The sequence below is a fragment of the Trachypithecus francoisi genome, unplaced genomic scaffold, assembly GCF_009764315.1.
Source record: "Trachypithecus francoisi isolate TF-2019V2 unplaced genomic scaffold, Tfra_2.0 Lachesis_group4, whole genome shotgun sequence".
NCBI classification, from domain to species: domain Eukaryota; kingdom Metazoa; phylum Chordata; class Mammalia; order Primates; family Cercopithecidae; genus Trachypithecus; species Trachypithecus francoisi.
Window position 1 is genome coordinate 129016655 of NW_022681469.1, and position 25740 is coordinate 129042394.

Genomic DNA, 25740 nt, shown 5'->3' on the forward strand with positions numbered 1-25740 from the left:
CATAATCCAATTTACACTTTGGTTTCATGGGTATCTGGTCAAAATAAATCCATCACAGGAAGTGACCATCTCTGGGAGAGCTAATATGTATCTGGTTTGAGGCTAAAATATAAAAACCAAATCCTAGATTTGGGGACTCAACTGATATGCTGCCCATAGGTGAGCAACAGTTGGGGATTCCATGAGCAAACCTCAACTAGGTGTCATGAAAAATTATGTTGGAAAGATAGGATGGGCCAGGCTTGACTTTTGAATAAAGGGAATTTGGTCTGCTTTTTGTTTTTTAACGAGGCACAGGCTGTAACTCAGTAGGATTAATTTAGTTTAATGAAAAAGCAAAAGTGACCTGACACATGATCCAATAAGATGTTGGTGATAAATCTTTGTTCAGTTCCCTCTGAGAACCTGGAGGCCGACAGTGACACAATTAAATGTGCAAACACTGATCTGTTGTATTTTGATAAATCCTTGATATTCCATCTCTGAAGACCCTGCAAAGGTTAAGTCCCATGAGTTCTCAAGCCAGTTTCAGTGTGTGTAGAAGCTGCCTTGTCTTGAGAAGCAAGTCTCACAAACACTATGGAATGTTGTTCATGTATTCACTTATTTATGCCTCAAAATTCCATGATGTAGTTGTTTATGTATCTTTCCCATTTTATAGATAAGGAAACAGAGACACCGAAAAGATAAGTGACTTTTGTAAATTCATATGGCTAATAAGACAAAGACTCAAACACAGACAGTCTGGTCTAGTTCATGTTGTTAGCTCCTATACAAACCCGCTCAACTACCACTGCAACTAGTACTACTGCAGGGAAGTGAATGAACTCTGGAAAGACTGAAGTCGGTATAGTGATTGGCTAAGTTTTGGAAGCAACTGAAGTGTCCATCGACAGATGACTGAATTAAAAAAAAAAAAATGTGGTGTATATACACAATGGAATACTATTCAGCCATAAAAAAGAATGAGATCCAGTCATTTGCAGCAACATGGATGGCACTGGAGACCATTATGTTAAAAGAAATAACCCAGGCACAGAAAACAAACATCATGTGTTCTCACTTATTTGTGGGATCTGAAAATCAAATCAATTGAACTCATGGACATAGGAGAAGGATAGTTACCAGAGGCTGGGAAGAGTAGTGAGGGGTTGTGGGAGAGGTGGGGATGGTTAATGGGTACAAAAAAAAATAGAAAAAATGAATAATACCTACTAGTTGATAGCACAACAGGATGACTATAGTCAATAATAACTTAATGGTATAATTTAAAATAACTTAAAGAATGTAACTGGATTATTTGTAACTCAAAGGATAAATTCTGGAAGGGATGGATACCCTGTTCTCTCTGATTTGCTTATTTCACATTTCATGCTTGTATCAAAACATCTCATGTGCCTCATAAATATATACACCTACTATGTACTCATGAAAATTTTAAAAAATTAAACATAAATAAAAAATAAAATTAAAAATAAATAATTGGGGATAAGAAAGTGTCAAAGAATGACTTTCAGTTTTGCAGTTGTGCAGGTGGTTGGAGAAAGGCATCGCCCACTGAAATGAAGAATATTCTTTCTCTCTGGTAATATTCTCTAAGCCTGAGGCTTAGGCTTCTGTGAGTGTCAGAGTGTGAGTGGAGTTGTGGAGGGCAAGCCAGATGCACTGGGTGAACATTCTGGACTTGAGATATTTGTCCACCCAAGTCTTTTGAGCTAAATTAGATCAGCTTTATATCCTGCTTCCATTTTGAAAGCAGGAACCATGTGGTCAAAATATCTTCTGGGTTTTGCAAGCCATGCTGGGCTGAGGACTTTCTGTTGGTGACTCCAGAGCTTGGATATTGAATGAGGTCTAGTTCCAGAAACATACTTCAAAATGCACATTGGCATTTAACATTTTTCCGTCTCTCCCTCGTATATTCAGACCATCACCTATCTGTTGCAACATTCACTACGCCCTGGCTACCACTTTTGGCCTTTGGTGGTCTATGTGACCGTTGCCATAGTCTGAGAATCCAAGGGTAATGTGTTTTCTTTTTCTGAAATTATTTTTGTACCTTTTGCATATGCTGCAAAAGTTTTATTTTAAGAAACAACTTGGGGTTTAAATTCAGCTTAATTTTTCCATCTGGTTTATCTCCATGTGTTTAGAAAATGTTTTTATGTTTTAGAAATCCAGGTTATAAGAAGAAATGACTAGTTAGTTCAAGAGATTTCCCTCTTTCTCTAAAAAAGGCTAGTTATTAACACAAACATGATCTTATTAGGGGAATTCAGGTTTTTTATGATTTAACCTTAGGGTACAGATAGCAAACTTAGGTGCAATAAATACCAGAACCATGCAGAATTCTTGATTCAGGTTCTTGGAATTCATCCACGATTTATTTCGTCAACATTCATAGAACACCGATTCTATACTTGTCATCAAGTGTCCCCAGTTGTCAAGAAGGAAGATGCAGTCTCGTGAGAGTGAGAGGATAAAATGCTTATGACCCTCCAGTGTGCCTCAGTCATAACTTAAAGGGAATTGAGCTCTTATTTGGGGACCAGAGGAGAGAATCAGACAAAGAGGCTTCTAGATTTGCTCTGCTGGAGTTGTTCACTTAAGGTCCTCTTTCAAAATTCCGAATCAGAGTCCCAAACAGAATAAAACTTTGGCTGGGTTCAGGTTCAGTTTTAAAAATATTTTGAATTCTGATTCAATAGCTCTAAAAAATAGATTTCTTCTGGCCCAAACTGGTTTATTACTTTTGTTGAAAAATTATTAAGTCATTGAGGGGAAGAAGTGAACACTTGAGTTTGTTACCAGGCTTCCAAACAGACAGGGAATGCTATTGCATTTGTGTTTACAGCACAGGTTACATCAAGCACCTGGTGGGAATGCAGGCATCTAGAAAAGGGAGAACGCTAATCGGAGCGAGCCCACTGGAGCCCATTGTTGCTGAGTTTGGCATACTCCCAGTGGGCGTGAGAAAGACGTGGAGAAAGGCAGCCAAATGAGCTGGCATAGAACGTCAAAACTGGCTGAGGAATTTTAAAAGGCAGAAAGGGCGTTTAGTCGGGAGGCAGTACCCTGAGGGAGATCAAAAGCCTGTTAGATACAACTGTTAAGATGGAATTTAGTGGTAAAAGGGCCATTTGGATAATTAAAGCCTCATATGTGATTTTTATAGCCTCTATCCTTAGAAGCCTCTGAAGAGAACAAAAGATCCCATCTATCTTGATGGAGACCTGTCACCCTGCGGACACCAGCATAGAGCAACAGGGTTTGCAGAAGTGTTGGCTGCCAGCTGTAGCCCAGAGGTCACAGCCTGGCAGCCCATAGGCCCTGTTCAACCTATAGAGAGGTGTTTTCTGCCCACACAATAGTTAAGATTTAGACAATTTTGGGGGCAGAAAATCCAGTTCTCTGACTTCCCTTGGGACACCTAAAGACCTGAAAACTCCTAAATTCCCACTTAGCAACTTTTGGCTGAATCTGAGTAACATCTGTTCCCTTTAAAGTAGACATGGAGTCTCCAGTTTATGCCACACCTAGTACTTGTATTATTGCTTATTTTATCAGCAATAGTCTCTATATCCTTATCTGCATTAAAAAATGGGAAACGAAACAATGGAAAAGTAAACAAATCACTGTGTTGAGCTAACCTGGCCTGATACTCATCAACAGTGAAATCACACCCAGCTCCCTTGGCTCACCAATGCTCCTCCTCATGATCAGGTAACTTTCCTTCGGAGTTGCCTTCAGGGAGGGAATGTGCTGGTCAGGCTGGTCAGGCTGACGTGAATATCTATTTTGTTTGACAGCTATTCCTTACTGGAAATGAATAAATTGTGATTCTGGCTTACGCATTAGTCTTCATTACTTTTTTTTTTAGCCTAAATCAGCATTTCCAAATCCAATTAACTTTGATACGTATCCAAGTGTGTTTTTATGAGCCTACGTGCCGGGGGCCAGGCCCTCAACATCAGTTAACGTTAAGAAGGTGATTTCACTTTGAAAGGGTCTTTCTGTGTGACCAGCCAGCTTTCCATGGCCTAAGCCCCACGTTCATGCTGTGCCACCTTTTTTCCATCTGAACCTCAAACCCTTTCTGAAGGTTAGCCTGGGATTTTACTATGTTACAAAGCGAAAGTGTAACATAGTAAATGCAATGCAACATAGTAAAACAGTAAATGCAGAAAAAGTATTAGCAAGTATGATGATCATGACTATGATTACTGACATTGCTGTCACCTTACCCTATATCTTAATTAGGCCTCACTCCTTTTTATTAAAGTTCCTGATGTTAAAAGATTATAATTCATTTAATATGGGTTGCTGAAGTACAGAGAATTCAATAGACTGTCTCCAATTTTTAACTTTTAAACAATTTTAAAGTTGCCCTGAAATAGCTCCTTTTCCCATAGGTGTCAAAATGTGCTTTTCTACTTACAATCATTACCTTAAGAGGAGAAGGGAAGAGGATCTCAAATGTATTGGGTACTTACTCTCTTCCGGCATTGTTAGATAGAAAATAAGTCTGCGATGGTGTCTCCAAGTTCAGTTCAACACAGGGTACTCTCTCTGACCTAGACCTCTACTTCTTCAGAGATTTAAATATGGTGGGAGGGCAAAGAAACAAGTCTCTGCATCTTCAGGTTTACCTCTGGCCTATTTTTTTCCAGGGCCTTGTCCTAGTTTGGACTATGAATCAGGGCAAGTTCAGAGGCATTGAGATGGATGCATTGAAGCCAAAAGCAGAGAAGAAACAAGATCAGATTTTACCCCAGGGAGAATTTAGGAACTAAGACAAATTATACCTCGGGAAGAAGAAGATGGGTCAGGGCCTAATACTAGCAACACAGCAGGCAAAAGGGAATTTAAATGAGACTAAGAACAGAAAGCATAGCAGATGGCAGCTTGCCATTAGCATATCTGAGATCTAAAGCAGTGGGATTATCACTGTCAAAATTTTCTAGTCCTATGAGCAGCTAGTCGAGTATCTTAGAGCAGATTTGGATGCCTGGACTTAGGAGAAGACTTCAGTGATTCTCCCTAAGGAAATGTCAGCGACAGGAGTCCTGAGAGAGCTAACACAATGCTTTAAGAATAAATGAAGGTCCAATACGAGGAGAGCAGGCAGTGGAAACAATCCAAAGGAACTAATAAAGGGGTCCGGGAGGTTCATAGACCCAGGGACAAGGATTGGGAGGGCAGGCAGAGATAGAAGTAAAAGTGGTAGGAAGCCAAGGAGTGAAGAGCAGATAGAGAAAGGAAGGGAGGAGGATAGGCTGGCATTTAGAGTGGTTGATTCAAAGTCTGACTGGTGTGCATGACTTACTTTAGGGATTTGCAAATAGGACAGAGTTACAATGCCATGAGAAGAGGGAAAGGCACCAAGGTAAGCATCAAGGACTCGGGCGAATACATAATGATGCTTTTCTAATCCTTCATGAAGCTGAGCCTAGGATGGACAGATGAACTGATGGTGAGATGACAGGATAGACGGACGGAAAGCATCCACTACCTGTGCTGACTATTTAGTGCATCTCCTGCTCTGTTGTTGCAAGACGTGTCCTGCATGGACTTCTCTGAGCCTCGCTTACTTCTTCCGTACCGTGACTGAGGCATATGTCTCAATTAGTTTGAGTTTATTAAATGAGCATTAGGGCACATCTGAGAAAAACACAAGCCACAGACACATCAGTGGGGGCTCTACAGAAGAGATTTTCGAGGTTTAGTATATTCAGAGGTTTAAAGCAGGGGGAGTGGGTATATGGGGCGGTAAGTAGGAAGAAGGGTAGGTAGATAGTAAGGTGTGTAGTCAGATTTCTGTGACACTTTAATTAGTGTCCAGTAAATCTACATTTTACATAACATGACCATCTGAAGGGGAAAAAAAGTGAGTAAAGGAAGGGTCAATTATGCAGCTGTCTCTGGGTAGGTGAGAATATTTTGTCTCACCTTGTCTTTGTTCCGCACCTGAGAAGCTTATAATGGGTATTAGCAGTGTGAAGTTTTAGAAGCTAGAGTTAGATTGTAGGTTTAAAGTTGCTATTGGCATGTCCTTGTCTAGGGGAGGCCAGTAAAGAATTTACTTACGAAGAATCTGTGGGGGCAGCCAGAGGACTTTTATTTTTCCATGGAGTCTGGCTGATGTTAGTAATAGTATTCCTTTGGAAGAGGGTGTTGCAATGAATCAGCCTCCTGGCTTGAGTTTCCCTTTTTCCTAAGAATTTGGGGGGGTTCTGATATTTTTATTTTCCTTTGCACATCTAACAAGATGGTTACCACATCTTAGGTGTTCAAGAAGTGTCATTCACTTCCAGATATTCTTAGTGCTTCTTCATGAAGACAAACCCATGTAAACTGTAAGGCTCGGTTTTGGAGACATACTGGGTTCTGCCAGTGCTCTGAATGCAAAGGCACAGGTTTAAAACCCTTGACCACTTCCAGTGGCTACAGAATAAAACAGAACCTCCTTACACACGTTGGCCCTTTCTACTAAGCCAGTCTCACACTCTTTCCTTACAAGCTGATAGCACCAATATCCTGTCTCACCATTTCCCAAACACAGCCCTTCTTTCCTGCCTCTATACTTCTGATCACACTTGTCCCATTGGAAAGATTCTTCAATCTTATTTTCCTCCACTTACCCAAGGCCTACCCACCTAAGTCAAAGCTACTTTTCCTAACTATTCACCCTCCATTCTTCTCTCTGCTTCCATTCCACTCTGATTTCACCTTTCCCATATCCTGTTTCCAGGATGCTTGTTAAAACACATTGCTGGTCCCACCTCCAGGTTTCTGATTCCATAGGTATAGAAATGTGCATTTCTAGTGAGTCCGCAGGGGATTCTCATTCTGCTCTTCTCGGGACCACACTAGGAGAACCACTGCAGAAGATGCACAATAATAAAATAGAAACAGCCTGAGTTTGGACTCAGAGCTTTCATTCCAGTTGTGCCACTTGCTACTGGTGTAACTTTGTGCAGTCTAGGCCTCAGTTTCTTGTTCTGTAAATGGAACAAACACATGATTGTTTTGAAGCCTAAATTAAATAACATGAAAATGCCTAGTGCAGAGTCCTCTGCACAGAGTAGAAACTCGGTTATTGTTAGCTCCATAAAGCAAATGCAGTTTGTGCTACTCATAAAGACAAATTTCTGCTTGCTTGCTTCCTTCCTTCCTCCCTCCCTCCCTCCCTCCCTCCCTCCCTCCCTCCCTCCCTTCCTTCCTTCCTTCCTCCTTCCTTCCTTCCTTCCTTCCTTCCTTTTGGGGGGGCTATGGCACATGTGTCCTTGATGGAATCAGTTGATGAATTATCTCCTATGTAACCCAAAGACTGAGAGGCTGTGTGGTCAGCCTGCTCCGAAGGCCGGCGCCTGCTGCTTCCTCTGCTTGTAGTCTGGTCACTATAACTTTGTTTCCAAAAAAGATCTTATAACTGCTCCACTTGGTTCATCTTTCCCTGGTCCTCAATAATAATGATAATGATAATGATAATAATAGGGATTGTTCCAATTTCAGTAGAAAGATACAATCCACAGGACACTTTGCATATGCTGCAGTAGTTAAATCTAACAATGAGCCTGAAGGGAAGATATTATTATCCCTCACTTCCTAGAGGAGAAAATTGAGGTGTAGAGAGGTTAAGTATTTCAAGTTCCCAAAGCTACTATCAAACAACTGACATATTACCCTTTGGGTCCATATTTGAGTCATTCTGGGCAAAACCTACAATGACAGCGGTTATATTCAATAACCTCATGTAACACACAAGCCTTTTCCTTTTTCCAGTGTCAAAAGTAGATGAAATTAAAATTAGAAGTCATAATAAAAATTAAATGAAATGGCCTGGTGTGGTGTCTCACACTCGTAACCCCAGCACTTTGGGAGGCTGAGGCAGGTGGATCACCTGAGGTCATGAGTTTGAGACCAGCCTGGCCTACATGGCAAAACCCCGTTTCTACTAAAAATACAAAAATTAGCTGGGCATGGTGGTATACATCTGTAATCCCAGCTACCCAGGAGGCAGAATCACTTGAACCCGGGAGGTGGAATTTGCAGTGAGTGGAGCTCACATCACTGCACTCCAGCCTGGGCAACAGAGTGAGACTCAGTCTCAAAATAAATAAATAAATAAATATATAAATGAATGAATGAATAAATAAATAAATAAAAAAAAATGAAATGGTGTAAGACAATGCTATACAATTCTCTGCACAGAAACAAGACACTTTGTTGTTAAAACAGGATGGTATCTCAATCACAGGTGAGGAAAATTCCCTACACAAGCTCAATCAGGCTTTGCTGTCTGGGCCTCTGGCTTTTTTTTTAATTTTATTTTTTAAAAACCTTTTTATTTTGAAATAATTACAGCAAAAGAAGTTGCAAGACTAGTACTGAGGGGTTCCCTGTACCCTTTACCGAGTTTCCTTTGGTGGTTACATTTTATGTAACTATTTTCATCGTTGTGTAATCATAGTTCTATGCCTTTTATCACAGGTGCAGATTTCTGACCATTGCAATCAAGATTGAGAACTGTTCCATCACTACAAATATCTCTATCCTGTTCCCTTTTAAACTCACTTCTTCTTCTTTACATTACCCCTTTCTCCTGATTATGGTTTTCAAGTGCATTAGGCTGAGTGGGGGAGGGGGGGAAAGCCAGTCTCCAAGGGTCCCATACTGTATGATTTCATTTGAATAACATTCCCAAAATGATAAAATTGTAAATATAGAGGGCCTCTGGCTTTTTAGCATTTTTTCAAAATACTCTTGTTCATCCCCTTCATCCCCTTTCATTGTTTGGGAAACCGCTTTACAGTCTTGAAGAACCCAACTCATTCCTTACCTCTTCTATCGAGCCTTTCTCAGGGCCCCTGGGTAGGAGTCGAATTCCCTTCTGTGTGGTGCCATGGTCTATGTGACCCTTGGAAGATGGGGTAGAGACTTATTTATTACTTTTTCCTGTGCCTCACAAAGGTGTAGGGTCCATGTACTGGATGTTTGATGGAATTTCCTTTAGGAAACGGCCTTTACCCCAAGGTCAGCCATATGGTCTGATTAAAACGTAACCACTCTCAGCTCCAGAGATGACCAGTTGTCTAAATAAAACAATGCATTTCATATCCAGCCATCATGTCGGATTCTGGAAGGGTAGGTAGTTCAATTCAGGTCAACAAGACAGGGGAAGACATTTGCTTCTAGAAGGCTCCAGAAGTGATTGAAATTTACTAGCTCTTCTGGGAGAGTCAATGGAAAAGATGGGTTCTCTTCCTCTAGAATCTCAACCCTCTTAGGTAACCACCTAGAACTCTTCCAGGCACCTCAAACTCAACACCGACCAAGCAGAAGTCACCACTCTCTACTTTGCTTCTCCCCCATCTTTTCTGGATTTGTGGATAGCACCTAGACCACTCATGCACCTGGAACCTTCTGGTTGCCACAGGCTTCTCCCTCTTTCTGACCCCATAACTCTTCAGACAATAACTTGCCATTTTTTATTCCTAAACATTACTATAATTTCTCACCTTAGTTTTTTAAATCTACATTTTGTTTTTCCTTTTTGGGGCCCCTTTCATGTCTTGCCAAAACTATTTTAGAGATTCCTTTCTGATTTCCATTAGTTCAGCCTAACTCCATTCAATCAGACCTCAACATTGCATCTAGGTTGAAGTCTGACTATACTTCACTGCAGCTCAGAATGTTTCTGTGGGTCCTCATTAGACACAGGATAAATCTTAGCTTTCTGAAAATGATAAGCATTTCTCTTCATGATCTGGCGTCTCCTTACCCTTCCCCAACTCTACTCCCTAATAATCTACACTAAGCAATACTGAATATATACCATATTCTTTCTTGTCCCAATTTCTCCCCATGCTGAGTCTTCCACTTTAGTGCCTTTCCTCTCCTTGTCTATGTGGCTGATACTTTGTTTTTCTCCCCAAATCAAGTCAAGTACAATATTAGCTTCTCTACGAATCCTTTCTTGATGTGGCAGGCAAATGTAGGATCTCCTCCTGCCTATGCATCCAGTGATTCCAAACTCGAGTAGCCTCAAGTCTTTCTGCCTACTGAGGTCACCTTTGGTTTACAGTCAATACTGCAGCCCTTCCTTATCAAACATCCTAAAATTCCCTGCAGAATGAACTGTCATTTGTATTTCAACATTGGGTCTGTATCTATTGTGGACAATCCTTCTACCATCTCCTCTCTTTATTGCTTTCATCAGTTGATTTTCTGGTTCTCTCCCTTCCTTTTGTAATGACATTGGCAGGTAGGGTACAGTCTTACCTTCTATCTCAACTCCTGTTTTCATTTTTAGAAACTTCAGTGTCTGTGTGGATGACCCAGTTAAGTCTCTGTGTTCTTAATTTCTTTATCTTCTTGTTTCACATAACTTTCCATCACTTCACTTTAACCACACAATTTCAAGGTCACACTCTGGATCGATCATCAATACAAACTAAGCCACTGCTGGAATTACAAATGTGTTACCCCACTCTCTAATCACAACCTTGTAGCCTTCTGGCTCAATTGCATTAATAACACTGTACTCAGTTTTCACCTATACCATTTATATTGATCTCCGAAGTACATAGAGTTTACGAGCTGTAGGAGAAAATGTTCCGGGCTGGGTGTGGTGGCTCACGCCTGTAATCCCAGCACTTTGGGAGGCTGAGGTGGGTGGATCACCTGAGGTCAGGAGTTTGAGACCACCCTGGCCAATATGGTGAAACCCTGTCTCTACTAAAAACACAAAAATTAGCCAGTCGTGGTGGTGGGCACCTGTAATCCCAGATACTCAGGAGGCTGAGGCAGGAGAATCATTTGAACCCAGGAGGCAGAGGTTGCAGTGAGCCAAGATCATGCCACTGTACTCCAGCCTGGGCGGCAGAGTGGGACTCCGTCTCAAAAAAACAAAACAAAACAAAACAAGAAGAAAATGTTTTGGACTGTGGGGGAAAAATATTCCAACTTCCATTTATTTTCTAACTCACTTTTTGACATAGTTTATTATTATATCCATGATATACCAGTATAATCATTAAAATAGTTTTACATACATAAATAAGAGCATGAACTTTGCAGCAAGACTTTGCTAGCTCTAATGCTGTGGCATAATTAAGTGTGTGATCCTGGGAAAGTTATCTAAGTGTTCTATGCCTAGTTTTCTCGTTGGTAAAATTATATAGCAATGGTTTCTACTTCATGGAGTTCTCACGAAGGTTGTGAAGCTTGAATGGTGTAATATTTGCGAAGCACGTAGCTCTGTACTGGAACATAGAAAGTGCGTATCACTGCTAAACAGACAAAGACACACCTGTGCTTGCTTACCTAAGGATATATGCCTAAAATGTTTTAACTTACAGAAAAAAGACCTGTTTACAAAGTATGAAGGCAATTTCTCTTATTCATTCTGGAAACCATTGTCTTCTAACATTTCTTTTTCTTCTATATCCAATTTGGATAACACTACTCTGAGCTCCCTGTCCACTCTGCCCCCTCATGTGTGCTTTTACAAATCCAAAAATCTGGATGAATTTAAAAACTGCCACCATTGGGCCTGCACTCACAGGCCAGTATTACTGGAAAAAAATTACCTGGGCAGGCTGAAGTCTCACCACACTAACCGTCACCAGCTCCAAATAGGCTTTCTACCCTACCATATGTTCTTCTCAGTTCTAGGTGATCTGCCTCGTTCAGCAGCAACTATTTCACATCTCTTCCGCTTCAAACCTCCCAACCCTCCTCTTGCTACTGTATTTTGAGCTTTCAACATGTACTTCTTTCTACTGAAAAAATCTGAAATCTTCAAAAGAGCTCTTCTTCATGGTAACACAACCAATTCTGGAGATCTATCAATATCTGCTAGCAATTTTTCTTTTCTCCACAGTTTCTGCAGATAACCAGCTCTTCCTTTCTCAAAGGCCAGCATGCCCCACTTGAGATCTGGACCCCTGCCTTGCCACTTGAACAAGTCCTTCTCTCCTTTAATGCCTCTGTCTTTTTCCTTATACCTCCCCACTCTATCTTTATTATCTCCCTACTGGATCATCCTCTGCAGTACCCAGATAGCCTTTAATATTTCCCATCTTAGAAGAAAGAAAGAGAAAGAAAGAAAAAAAAAAGAAAAGAAAGAAAGAAAGAGAAAGAAATTATCTATGGCTCCACAATAAGCTTCACCTATTGCCCCATTTCTCTCTTCCCTTTTATCGCCAAAGGTCTTGAAACCTCATCTTGATACTTCTTTCCATTCAGCTGTGAAACAGCTCTATTCTGAATTTTGCTCCTGACCACACGGATACTGTATTTGAAAGATCAGTGGGACTCTCCAAATTAAATGCATGTTTCTCAGTTTCCATTCTCCTTCACCTCCCAGCAGGATTGCACACCAGGGACAACCCTCTAGGGCTTCAACACATTCTCTCTTGGTTTATGGGGCATATTCCCAATTTTTCTCAGACCTCTATGGCTGGTTTTTCTTTTTTTCTGAGTCTTCTAACTGTTTCTATCCCTTGAATGATGGAGAAACTAAAATATTCTTGGATCACAGGTATAGTTTGCACCTTCTCATATTTTTCTCTCTGTCTCCCTCCCCATTCTCTAGGAGACTGCATTTATACCCCTTGACTTCCCCCTACCATATCTATATTCTTGACTTCCACATTTACACCCCTCTTAGAATATTATTGTTAGATAATTCTATTGATTTAACTTCTCGAATAGGACTAGAATCTATTCTCATCTAGAATAAATCACCATCACCTTTTACCTAACCACTGATATCATATTGCATTGTTTTATCTGCTTCTTCTTTTGCCCCATTTTCACCCAATCTATTCTTCAAATGGCAGTGAGGGTGATCTTTGAAAAGCATACATTGCTTTAGAGTCATTTAGCTCCTCATTTATTTTATTTCAAATAACATTTGCATTTCCTACCTTGCCCTGTAAGGTCTCTTACATGTTCTGGTCCCTGTCCACCTTTCTAATCATAGTTTGTGTCATCCTTGGGTATGAGCTACAGCCACACTGATCTTCAAACACATGAAGGTTGGTCCAACACAATGACTGTACACTGTTATACTCTTGGTCTGAAATGCTCTTCCCAACCCTTGCAGCACAGCAAACTCCTCTCAGTTTTCAGGTTCCAGAGTAAATATAATCTCTTTGGGCCATGACAGCTCCTTTCTCTTTGAATCAGTATCACACCCACCTCATTATTCAACATTCTGATTCCCTGTTCGTTTCATTCTTAGCTTTTTTCCTCCTTGCAATCATGTGCCTGTTTATTACTTACTGTAGGTCTCCCACACTGTTATACATCCCTGCACAGTACACTCAGCTCTGAGCACAGTAGGGTCTAACAATTTTAGGGTCAAGTCTTAGCTTTAGCATTTACTATCTGTAGAAAGTGAGTAAGGTTTTTATCACCTCAATGTCATAGTTTCCACATCTGTAAAATGAGAATGATCAAATATAACTCTATTGGGGTAGTATGAAGATTAAGTAAAAGAAATATACTTACAGGATTTAGAACAAGGTTTGGCACAGAGTAAATACTACTGTTACTACTACTACTGCTATCACTTCTGATGATGATGATGGTGATGGTGATATTATTATTGGTAGTATTCAATAAAATTGCTAAATGAGTGAATAAAGATTTAGATTTATATTATTATTCAACTATGATATGCCAGGGAACATGCTATTTGCTGTCACATATGCTCTATTTTCAAAATTATGTTCTGACAACAACTAAATGAAATAGATAGCATTATACCAATTAAAAGTTATTCAGACAATTTCAATATATCCAGAATTAATGTATTAATTATACTGTTATATTAAGAATATAGTTTTTCTCAGAACACATAGCTCCAAAGTGATGGAACCAAAATTTGAAACCAATTTACCTCCAAGTCTGGTGCTATTTCCAATAATCTTCTGTTTATGACAAGAGCCAATCTGTCTCTAAGAAATACCTAGAATCTTTGAAAATAGAGATTCCTGGTGTCATCCCTGGAAACTGAGATTCTTTAAGTCTAATGTGGAATCCTGAACTGTGTGGCATTTTCAGAAGAACTTTGGTGCCTCTGAAGTGAAGCTAAAATGGAAATCTCTGCCTCTGTCTGTGGTTCTATGGCTTCGCCCCTTGGCTCCGCAGTGATGGTACAAGCCCATTCGGTGAGTCACAGAAGAAGGTAAAGAGGTCCTCTTGGAAGGCCTTTCACTTTCATAGTCACAACCTGAACTGCCACACTGGCCTGAATGTGGCTGAGGATGAGCTTGTGGCTGCTTCACTAAAACCCACCACTAGGGGCTGGAAAATACTACAGTATCCCCATAGCGGTTTGTTTGTTTTTGTTTTGTTTTTTCTAATTTTACTTTAAGCTCCAGGATACATGTGCAGAATGTGCAGGTTTGTTACATAGGTATACATGCACCATGGTGGTTTGCTGCACGTATCAACCCTTCATTTAGGTTTTAAGCCCTGCGTGCATTAGGTATTTGTCCTAATGCTCTCCCTCCCCTCACCCCAACCTCCCAACAGGACCTGGTGTGTGATGTTCCCCTCCCTGTGTACATGTGTTCATTGTTCAACTCCCACTTACGAGTGAGAACATGTGGTGGTTTGTATTTTTATCTTAAATCTGGAGGTAAATCTAAAAGCAACTTCCAGAAACACTTGGAAGAAATGACTTTCTTTAAATTGGGTAGGAAAACAGTGATAGATCAATTTCCAATTGGTTCACTTTGTTAATTTGTTAGACACCCCAGGAATATAGTTTGTCGTGGAAAGGTTTAGAAAAAATGATCCCAGAGGAGGCAGACAACCAAAACCATAGGGAAGTGTTTACAGAAAGCTCCGTGTTCAACTAAATAGAGGACCAGATGTTACCACAAACTGCTCCATGTTTGAAAACTTCTTCCAGGGGCTCTGGCCAAGAAAAATAATTGACATCTTCTTGCAAACATTGGTAGTTCATAGTGTTGGCAATTAGGTACCTAATTTTTTGTTTTCATTTATCATGCAGAGTTATCACTTCTCTCAAGCCAAGTAGTAACAGGTTTGGTCACATTTCAATACAAATTTGGAAATGTTCAAAGAACATTGGGATTATAATCCCCAGTGATCCCCTCAGCTTCTGCTCTTGCTTCTATGACCTAAATTATCACCAGAAAATAAAAAATAAAGTTTTTATCCTTAACTGTATGTAAATCCAAAGACCATCCAGGGTGGGCTAGTGAAAACTTATCCTGGAAACATAAGGTTTCTATGCAATTAGTTATTAAATCCTTTGGGAAAGAGTCAGGCTAGACATGAGGGAAGGGAGAGCTCTCAGGCAAGGATTCAGGATCAGGTCTGAGAGGAAAAAGGGAAAGAGTATTTGATATTCAGACTTCTGTGCCCAGCAGGGTACAATCCATTGAAATGGCCTAGGGCTGCAGTGGGTAACATTTTCAGTTATTTGTCTAAATAGTCTAGTCTGTGCTGCAGTAACAACCCCCAAATCTCAATGGCCTAAAAATAAAAGTAGAAAATAAAGTTCTAGTTTTTCTTCATATTACATGGCCAAAGCAGGTTGACAGTGCTGCTCAGCTCAGGATACAGCCTTCATCTTAAAATATATTTCCCTGATCAACTCAGTAGAGGACAATAATATCATGTGCCTTGTACCAGTTCTTAAATTATTCTACCCAGAAGTGATGCATGTTCTTTCCAACCACATTCAAAGACCTTGGCACAGGGCCACCCCTATGTTCAAGCATGCAGGAATCCTCCATGTACCTCAAGGTGAAGGAGAACTGGATATTAGCAACAAATAGTAATGGATACCATGTAGATCAAAAAGCTTAGCGTCTGGAAAGAAAATCCTGCTGGCATTCAAGGGAAAGTAAATGAATATGTTGACCATTTGGGGGATGAGGGACTGCCTTGCCTTTGCTCATAGTGCAGAGCAGAAACTGTTTACGTTAAATAAATTGGTGAAGGCAAAGATATTTCAGCAGCATGAGGCTCTTCTTCCAACCAATACAGAGTCTGTGACTGTGCACAAATCCCTGTTGATGTGGAAGAGGCAGGAATGTGAAGGCCATGGCCTGAACATGGGCAGTCAGGTACACGTTCTCTAAGGGGTGCCTTGAAGGGATTGAGTAGGGAGACAGGAGTTCTAAAAATTACTGCAAAAATGAAGTTCTGGTGCTCTCATAATACTAAAGGCTGACATTGATTGATAAGTCAATGTCTATGTGGCTGCACCTTGTGGCCAAGGAAGTCAATGGCACAAACAGAGACTGGAAAAGCAGACAAGAGCCAGAACATGTAGAGGTCTTGCAGGCAAAGGTAGGAGAGACACATTTTATTTGAAATGCAATGAGGAGCTGAATGACTCTAAACCAATTTATGCTTTTATTTTTTTTTATTTTTATTTTTTATTATTTTTTTTTCAAAACAAAGGGAAGTTTTATTTCTTTTTTTTGTGAAATGAAAATATGTTTTGCAGTGCGAATGTCTTAGTTTTATGAAAAAGTTTCCCTTTGAAACCCAAATTTATCTTTTTTTTTCTTTTTTTTTTCTTTTTTCTTTTTTATTATACTTTAAGTTCTAGGGTACATGTGCATAACGTTTATATCATGTATAACACCCCAATGCAATCCCTCCCTCCTCCCCCCTCCCCCTGATAGGCCCCAGTGTGTGATGTTCCCCTTCCCGAGTCCAAGTGATCTCATTGTTCAGTTCCCACCTATGAGTGAGAACATGCGGTGTTTGGTTTTCTCTTCTTGTGATAGTTTGCTAAGAATGATGGTTTCCAGCTGCATCCATGTCCCTACAAAGGACGCAAACTCATCCTTTTTGATGGCTGCATAGTATTCCATGGTGTATATGTGCCACATTTTCTTAATCCAGTCTGTCACAGATGGACATTTGGGTTGATTCCAAGTCTTTGCTATTGTGAATAGTGCCGCAATAAACATACGTGTGCATGTGTCTTTGTAGTAGAGTAATTTATAATCCTTTGGGTATATACCCAGTAGTGGGATGGCTGGGTCATATGGTACATCTAGTTCTAGATCCTTGAGGAATCGCCATACTGTTTTCCATAATGGTTGAACTAGTTTACAATCCCACCAACAGTGTAAAAGTGTTCCTATTTCTCCACATCCTCTCCAACGCCTGTTGTTTCCTGACTTCTTAATGATTGCCATTCTAACTGGTGCGAGATGGTATCTCATTGTGGTTTTGATTTGCATTTCTCTGATGGCGAGTGATGATGAGCATTTTTTCATGTGTCTGTTGGCTGTATGGATGTCTTCTTTTGAGAAATGTCTGTTCATATCCTTTCCCCACTTTTTGATGGGGTTGTTTGTTTTTTTATTGTATATTTGTTGGAGTTCTTTGTAGATTCTGGATATTAGCCCTTTGTCAGATGAGTAGGTTGCAAAAATTTTCTCCCATTCTGTAGGTTTCCTGTTCACTCTGATGGTAGTTTCTTTAGCTGTGCAAAAGCTCTTTAGTTTAATTAGATCCCATGTGTCAATTTTGGCTTTTGCTGCCGTTGCTTTTGGTGTTTTAGACATGAAGTCCTTGCCCATGCCTATGTCCTGAATGGTACTACCTAGATTTTCTTCTAGGGTTTTTATGGTATTAGGTCTAACATTTAAGTCTCTAATCCATCTTGAATTAATTTTCGTATAAGGGGTAAGGAAAGGATCCAGTTTCAGCTTTCTACTTATGGCTAGCCAATTTTCCCAGCACCATTTATTAAATAGGGAATCCTTTCCCCATTTCTTGTTTCTCTCACGTTTGTCAAAGATCAGATGGCTGTAGATGTGTGGTATTATTTCTGAGGACTCTGTTCTGTTCCATTGGTCTATTTCTCTGTTGTGGTACCAGTACCATGCTGTTTTGGTTACTGTAGCCTTGTAGTATAGTTTGAAGTCAGGTAGCGTGACGCCTCCAGCTTTGTCCTTTTGACCTAGGATTGTCTTGGCAATGCGGGCTCTTTTTTGGTTCCATATGAACTTTAAAGCCGTTTTTTCCAATTCTGTGAAGAAAGTCATTGGTAGCTTGATGGGGATGGCATTGAATCGATAAATAACCTTGGGCAGTATGGCCATTTTCACGATATTGATTCTTCCTATCCATGAGCATGGTATGTTCTTCCATTTGTTTGTGTCCTCTTTGATTTCACTGAGCAGTGGTTTGTAGTTCTCCTTGAAGAGGTCCTTTCGCAGTGGCTCAAGCCTGTAATCCCAGCACTTTGGGAGGCCGAGACGGGTGGATCACGAGGTCAGGAGATCGAGAATTTATGCTTTTAAAAGATCACTCTCACTGTTGTTTGAAGATGGGTTGGGTGAAAATGAAGCAGAAGAAAAGGTAGAAAAAGAATTATGATATTATGATAGTGGTCAGGTAAAAGGTGATGTCAATTTACTCTAAGTGAAAGATAGTTCCTTGCACAAATGTAGAAATTAAATCAATAGGATTTGCTCATACAGTGGGTAAAGGAGGGGAGGGGAATCAAAGATGATTTCCAGGTTTCTGACTTGAGTAGCCAGAGAGGTAACGGTGTTGTTTCTTTGCAATGAGGAAAGACCAGTAGAAGCCTAGAGATTAGAAAACATCAGAAGTATAATTTTGAACACTAAACATGTAATAGTTATGATAAATTTAAGTAGGAATATTAAGTAAACAAGTGAATATCTAAGAATAATGCTCCAATTAGTGTATAACTGAGGAAGCCAAGAACACAGAGGCAGTATAGTCCTAAACATTTTTATTTATTGATTCAATATATATTTACTGATTGACAGAAATGTGCTGAATACTGGAAATCAAAAGGTAATAAATAAAAGGTTCTGGCTTTATGAACTTCACGTTCTAATGGCTTTATGCATACCCTTTAACCATCGGAAGCACCCCCATGAGGATTGTAGTATTAACATTCCCAGTTTATCAGTAGGGAAACGAAGGCATGAGGAAGTATGACACAGCTAATGAGAAGTGGGAGCTGGGATTTGAAGCTCCTCAGCATGACTCTAGAGCACAGACTCTCAGCCCCTGAGGTACGCTGCCATTGCTGACGCCTAAGAAGGATAGTCATTCTTTTCTGTTCTCAACATATGAGATAACAGCACTTTGGAAAAGGAGGGTAAAAATATAGGTTGAGTATTACTGTTAAGTCAGATGGAAAATACACGTAATCTTAGTGCCAAATGTCTGAGTGAAATGGCCCGGGGAGCCTCAAGGCTTCAAAGTTTCTCCTACCTCTACCTGTTTCTTGCAGAGACAGCTATCCTCCTTCCTCAGATAGCGAAGTGCAAGAGTCTGCTCATCCCAGGAAGATACAAATTGGGAGAATCTGGCTTCAGGCTCCAAGCCCATGTTAAGACAGTGCAGGGAGCGGGCACCCAACAGCAAACGTTTGAATCCCACTCCAAGTATGAGTGCTCAGCATGCTGGGCAAGTCACACAGCCATTTTGAAATGTAGGTTTCTCATCTGTAAAATGAGCACAATAATCGTATTTTCCACACAGGTTTATGAAAGTTTAAAAGTGATAATGGCTATAAGTAGAGTCCTGGGACACAGCATGCCCCCAATAAAGTATTATCCACAGTGTCAAATGGGCCTAATACTCCTATTTACATAGGAGTGACTGGGATGTTAGCAGGCACCAGTTTAAGGAATCCACAAGAGTAAGGACTATCTGTGGAATGGGCGGGTGATTACAGGATTATGCAGACTGCCCTGCCCCTTCTTCTTTTGGCCAAGTGGAAAGTACTTATCCTGCTTTTCTCTCTAAAGTCTACTTTATCAGGCTTCTAGCATTCACTTCTCTTCTAATCACATCTTGTCTAATTAATATCAAATTCCAATTTATAATTAGTACAGAGAAAAACATCCACCAGGCAAAACTTCTCCTAATTCCCAGTGGTGTGTGATTGAGGTGGGTATTTGCTGAGCCTGGGACATGTCCTGCCAGCCCAAGATTTAATCAAGGAATGTGGAAACTCATATATATGCAACCGAGTTACCATGATTAAGAGAATTTTCCTTCAAAGGCTATTGGTCCCCTGAAGGAAACATACCAAGCACTACCATAGAGGGAATTTAGGACAATTTGCTCTCAGAGGGCTCAATTATTTCTAAATATATTTTCAAATAAATGAGACTTACTTAAACCATTTGTCACCATGGCAACTAAGCTGGCAGGATTGGTAGGAGTTTTTGCTTTTACCAACTGTGAAACATGCTTGTTGCCCGCAAGTCTGTAGAAAAAAAAAAAGTCCTAGATTGAATAAGAAAAGCGATAAAGTAATGAAGGCTAGCAGGAAATTAACAAATAAAAGAATGACAAGAGTATTTGTAAAGACATACAACCTTACTCTGAGAGTTAATAACAATAACAACAAACGTCCATCACAGAGCAACTCATTATGCTCCCAATTTGTTTAGCTTTTAAGTAAAATAACTTTCTTAAAATACAAATGCTTTTCTCTAATAATAGGTCCTAGCCTATGTGGTGCCTAAAAAGCTGTAAGGCCTGAAGATCAAAAGACATGAATTTTTTTCTTGGTTCTGATGCCAATTAGCACTGTGGATTGGGCAAGATATTTAGTTATTTCCTTTTCTAATCAAGAAAAGGATATTGGGTCCTATTACTCACTTAAAAAAATGAAGTAAACACTAACTTTTTAAACTTCTCTGTGGCCTTGAAAAAGACCTTTCCCTGCTTGCATAGTTGCAATGTACCTATGTACTTTTTAAAGTTCTAGGAAATACATGAGGTGTTCAGACTCATGGGCTATACACACAGGTAAGACTCTCACTTGTCCTTGTGCAGTTTCAAGCATACTAAAGAGGAGGGAAGATTGACCACTGTAAGGCATTTGTAAAAAAGGCTAGAAAATGGATATTTACATTTAATGAGAAACTTTGTATTTTTTGGCACTTGTATACATTGTCTCCTTTAATCCTTCCATTCTCATAGGGATTATAATTATAGAGGTGATGACAGAGAAAGTTTCATCTATTTGCTCAATGTCACACCGCCAGCAAGTGGTGTTGGTGGAGCTTTAATTCATGACTTCTTGACTCCAGAGTCTAGACCCACCAGGCTGCCCCTTTTTTGAAACCATCTGGTTCAAAGACGCAAGGTAGTGGGAAAAGGCACTCTCAGGGAGTCAAGATCTGAGCTTTTAATTCTATCAATACCATCTACTAGCTGTCTGACCTCAAACAAGTCCATCCTGCCCTTAGGCTTTAATATCTTGATCTACAAGAGGCTGGCTCAAATGCAGTCACCACTTCTCAAGAGAGTGGGCAATATCAGATGAAAGAGAATGAGAACAGTGTTCCAAGCTAGAGTCAGAGGGTTAGAGTTTCAGACCCACTGTGGTCGCGTGGAGTTACTGCAGGGAGGCAGGGTGGGAACCATCTGTGGAAGAGCAGGTCCGGCCTCTTGAAAGGATGAGTTGGGTAGCACAGGTTTTGAAAAGGTTCTTTCAGCATTCATAACTGGAAGTCAGATACTGACATAAAATAAGCTAGAAAAGAGCTTTCTGGCAACCAAAGCAAGGATTAGCTTGAAAGCAGCAGGCTGCATTCAGCTGTCTCTGTATGTCTCCGCAGGTGAGTGACTTTCAGCCAGACCTAATGTCCAGACTTGAGAAAAGCAGAATCTACTGCAGAGGAGACCTTGCTTAAAGATTTCAATACTATCTTTTATGAGGCTTCCTTTTCAAATTACCTCCTACTGTATTTACAGGGAAATTACATTTTCATAAGTATCTTTTCTATCCACCCCAAAGGAATAGTCAGCTTCAGTGAAAGGAAGAAAACATACCCAGCCTTCATCTCACTGCTGGCAGGTTTTCATTTAGGTCTAGTAACTTTATGAAACACAAGCATGGCCCTGGCTCCCTAATTTATGAATTGGAAGAGAAGTCTTAGATACATTTTTTGGATATCATCTGTGTTAGTCTGTTTTTGCATTGCTATAAAGAAATACTTGAGGCTAGGTAATTTATAAAGAAAATAGGTCTATAAGTTGGCTGACAGTTCTGCAGGCTGTCCAGGAAGCACGGTGCCAGCATCTGCTTGGCTTTCGGCGAGGCTTCAGGAAGCTTACAATTGTGGTGGAGGGCAAAGGGAGAGCTGTTGTATCAGACGGCCAGAGTTGGAGCAAAAGAGAGAGGGAAAGTTCTATGATCTTTTCAACAACCAAGTCTAGCATGATCTCATTTTCACTCGTTATTGCAGGGAGAGCACCAAGCCATTCAGGAAGGATCCTCCTCCATGACCCAACATCTCACACTAGGCCCCACCTCCAACACTGGGGTCATACCTCAACACAAGATTTGGAAGGCACACACATCCAAACCACATCATTGTCCCTCTGAGTACAAGTAGAAGAGGGAATTTTTGCTTTAAGAAAAATAACACAGTAGCAAGGTCACAGATCTGGAGTCAGCTAGGGCTGGGTCCAATCCCGACTGCCTCACTTACTAGTTGCATGACCTTAGTAAATTACTGAATCACTCTAAACTTCATTCTTCTCCTCTGAATGAGGTTAGAGAAATTAAACTAACAATTGTCCAGTTTCCAAGGAGTTAGCATGGAGATTATATTAGTCTGTTCTTGCATTGCCATAAAGAAATGTCTGAGACTGAGTCATTTATAAAGAAAAGAGGTTTAATTGGCTCTGATTCTGCAGGCTGCAGGGATGCATGATGCTGGCATCTGCTTAGCTTCTGGGGATGCCTCAGGTAACTTACAGTCATGGCAGAAGGCGAAGGAGAAGCAGGCAGATCACATAGTTGGAGCAGGAGCAAGAGGAGGGAGGTGCCACACACCTTTAAACAGCCAGCTCTCACAAGAAATTTCACTACCAAAACAACAGCACCATAATGATGGTGCTAAACCATTGATGAGAAATCCACCCCCATGATTCAATCACTTTCTACCAGGCACCAACACTGGGAATTACATTTTACTATGAGATCTAAGTGGGGACATAGACCCAAATCATATCAGAAATAAAAGGAAAAGACAAAGCAAAGAATCAAAAATGAGAAACTTAGTAAGAGCCTGGGGAATAAGACTCAAAGCACCATGGTATTTCAAGGCCAGAACACTGATGGTGTTAGGAGTCTGAGTATCCAGAAACTGTTCACTGTTATAGATAGATTGGCAGGAACTGAGAGCCCCATCTCCAGCCAGCTGCAGAAGTTTTGGCAAGCTGGTGCAGTGACTCTTCACATTGTGACCAAATCACCAAGACAATGGGGGAGAAAAAGAAGCCAATACTCAGGCTCTGAGGAGTAACAGCATCTAAAACAATTGCCTCAAATTCCATGATAATAAAAAGAGGACTATATGAAGGAGGTCAGGGGCATGGTGCTTTCTTTGTAACACTATTTAAAGCTGCATTCCAAAGGCTACAAAGGTGGGGAAGCTACACAAAGCCCTCCAATTCTTCTGCATGTTCTTCCCTTTGCTTTCACGCCAAGGATTCTGGCAATGACACCCTCACTGCTGTGACCATGACATTCATGCAAGCACCCTTTCACCTGAACCCAGGAAGGAAGAAGGAAGGCATTGTGAGTGATGCCCTTCTGAAAGTAGCAGAATTGAAATGAGCAGAAATGAGCAACAGTAATTCTTCCCTCCACGGGAGGTGGCACTGTTGCGCATTCATGCATCCTGTGTTTGTGCTGGGCTGAGACACCACCAGTCTCCCTCCACGTCTATGGCACATTGTCCTCAGCACCTGTACTCTGTGCCTGGGTGGCAGGGGCATAGATGTTCAGTGTCCTTCACATAAACCCAACCAGTAGTAAACCAGATGTATAACTGAGAAAGGAACTTGGAACAGTATCTGTGAATAGTCATGGATTATTCTCTTCCCTGTGGCTGTGCCTTATTCTTGCATAGTTAATAATCATACATCTAGGCTATTTCCAAATGGTTTCTTTAAAAAAAAAAAAAAGAAGTATTACTTTGTATTTTTTAACTTTTGTTGCTAAAATAATTCAAAATCTACAGAAAAGTTATAAAATTCCTGCCTGTATCAAAACCTCTCATGTACCCCATAAATATATACATCTACTATGCACCCACAAAAATAAAAATAAAAAAAGATTTAGAAAATAATATAATATACTCACATGCTCACTTCACCCAGAGTTAGTTGCAAGAAGAAAGAATATGTAAAGAACTACACACCTTTCACTCAGGTTCACCTCCTGTTAACATTTTGCCACACTTGCTACATAACTCACTGTCTCATATGTAATCTCCTTCTATATAACTCTCTCTCTCTCTATATATAAAATATATACATATATATGATTTATCCCTGAACCATTTGAGAGTAAGCAGCAGGCATCATGCCTTTTTACTCGTAACCTTTACTGTGTGTATTTCCTAATAACAAAATATTCTCTTAACATAATTACAGTATGGTACAATATCAAGAAATTTAATACTAACACAGTGTTACTGTATAATCCACAGTCCATATTCAAATTTGGCCTGTTAGCTTAATGATGTTCTTTATAACATTTTTTTCCTGGTTAGTTTTCATATGCTGCCTTTATTTGCCATATCTTTTTAGCCACGTTTAATCTGGAATCGCTCATTCATCTTTCTTGGTCTTTCATAAATGACATTGGCATCTTCAGGAGTTACAGTACATGGTACCTTTCTGAAAATGTTTCTCAGTTTCAGTTTTCCTGCTAATGGCAATGCCCTTGTGGGCAGGATGATCACAGGAATGATATTGCTTACTTTTCCGTGCATCACAGTGGGAAGCACAGGATATTAGTTTGCCTCACGACTGAGGTGTTCACTTTGTTTACTACGTGATTTCTCCTGCTCCTCACAATACCATGTGAGAGTATGGATCAGCGGCACTCAATCCTTTTTGCACATTAGAATCATCTTGGAATTATACAACAGGAACGACCATAATCTTGAATGTTCACCCTTCACCCTAGATTGGGGATCCCCAACCTTGGCTGTACATTGCAATCAGCTAGGAAGATTTTTTAAATGCTGATGTCTTGTTCCCACATTCAGATATTCCAACATAGTTCATTTGGGAGTGTGGCCTAGGCATTAGAATTTTTTTTTTTTTTTTGAGACGGAGTCTCGTTCTGTCGCCCAGGCTGGAGTGCAGTGGCACAATCTTGGCTCACTGAAAGCTCCGCCTCCCGGGTTCACACCATTCTCCTGCCTCAGCCTCCCGAGAGGCTGGGACTACAGGTGCCCGCCACCATGCCCGGCTAATTTTTTGTATTTTTCGGTATAGACAGGGTTTCACCGTGTTAGCCAGGATGGTCTCGATCTCCTGACCTCGTGATCCACCCGCCTCGGCCTCCCAAAGTGCTGGGATTACAGGCATGAGCCACCTCAACTGGCCGCATTAGAATAAAACCCTCCATGTGACTGAAGCCAAGGAGGAGAATCACTGTGCTAGATTGATGATGTCATGTTTTCTGAGGGTGGGCACTGGAATGTTTTCAAGCCTCTCTAGGGAAGCGTGTTGTGCAGCCACGGCTGAGAACCCTAGGTGTACACCTGGAAGTTTAGTACCTACGTGTCACCAGAGGAAGCCTGGGGCTGCACTGGCCTCACAGCTGACGCGCGGTGGGGCCAACACAGGCTTTCTTTCCTGCTGACAGTAATTCTTCTCTGAATGAGGTAGAACCCAATTAGTTAATATCTACTGCAC

The 25740-nt window shown here is 40.6% G+C and overlaps 1 long non-coding RNA gene across 1 annotated transcript in view; it reads left to right on the top strand.

The window, feature by feature from the left end:
* The window catches only part of LOC117073028, an 80563-nt gene that overhangs the window by 49674 nt on the left and 5149 nt on the right, over nt 1-25740 (top strand). The gene's annotated exons all lie outside the window — the stretch shown is intronic.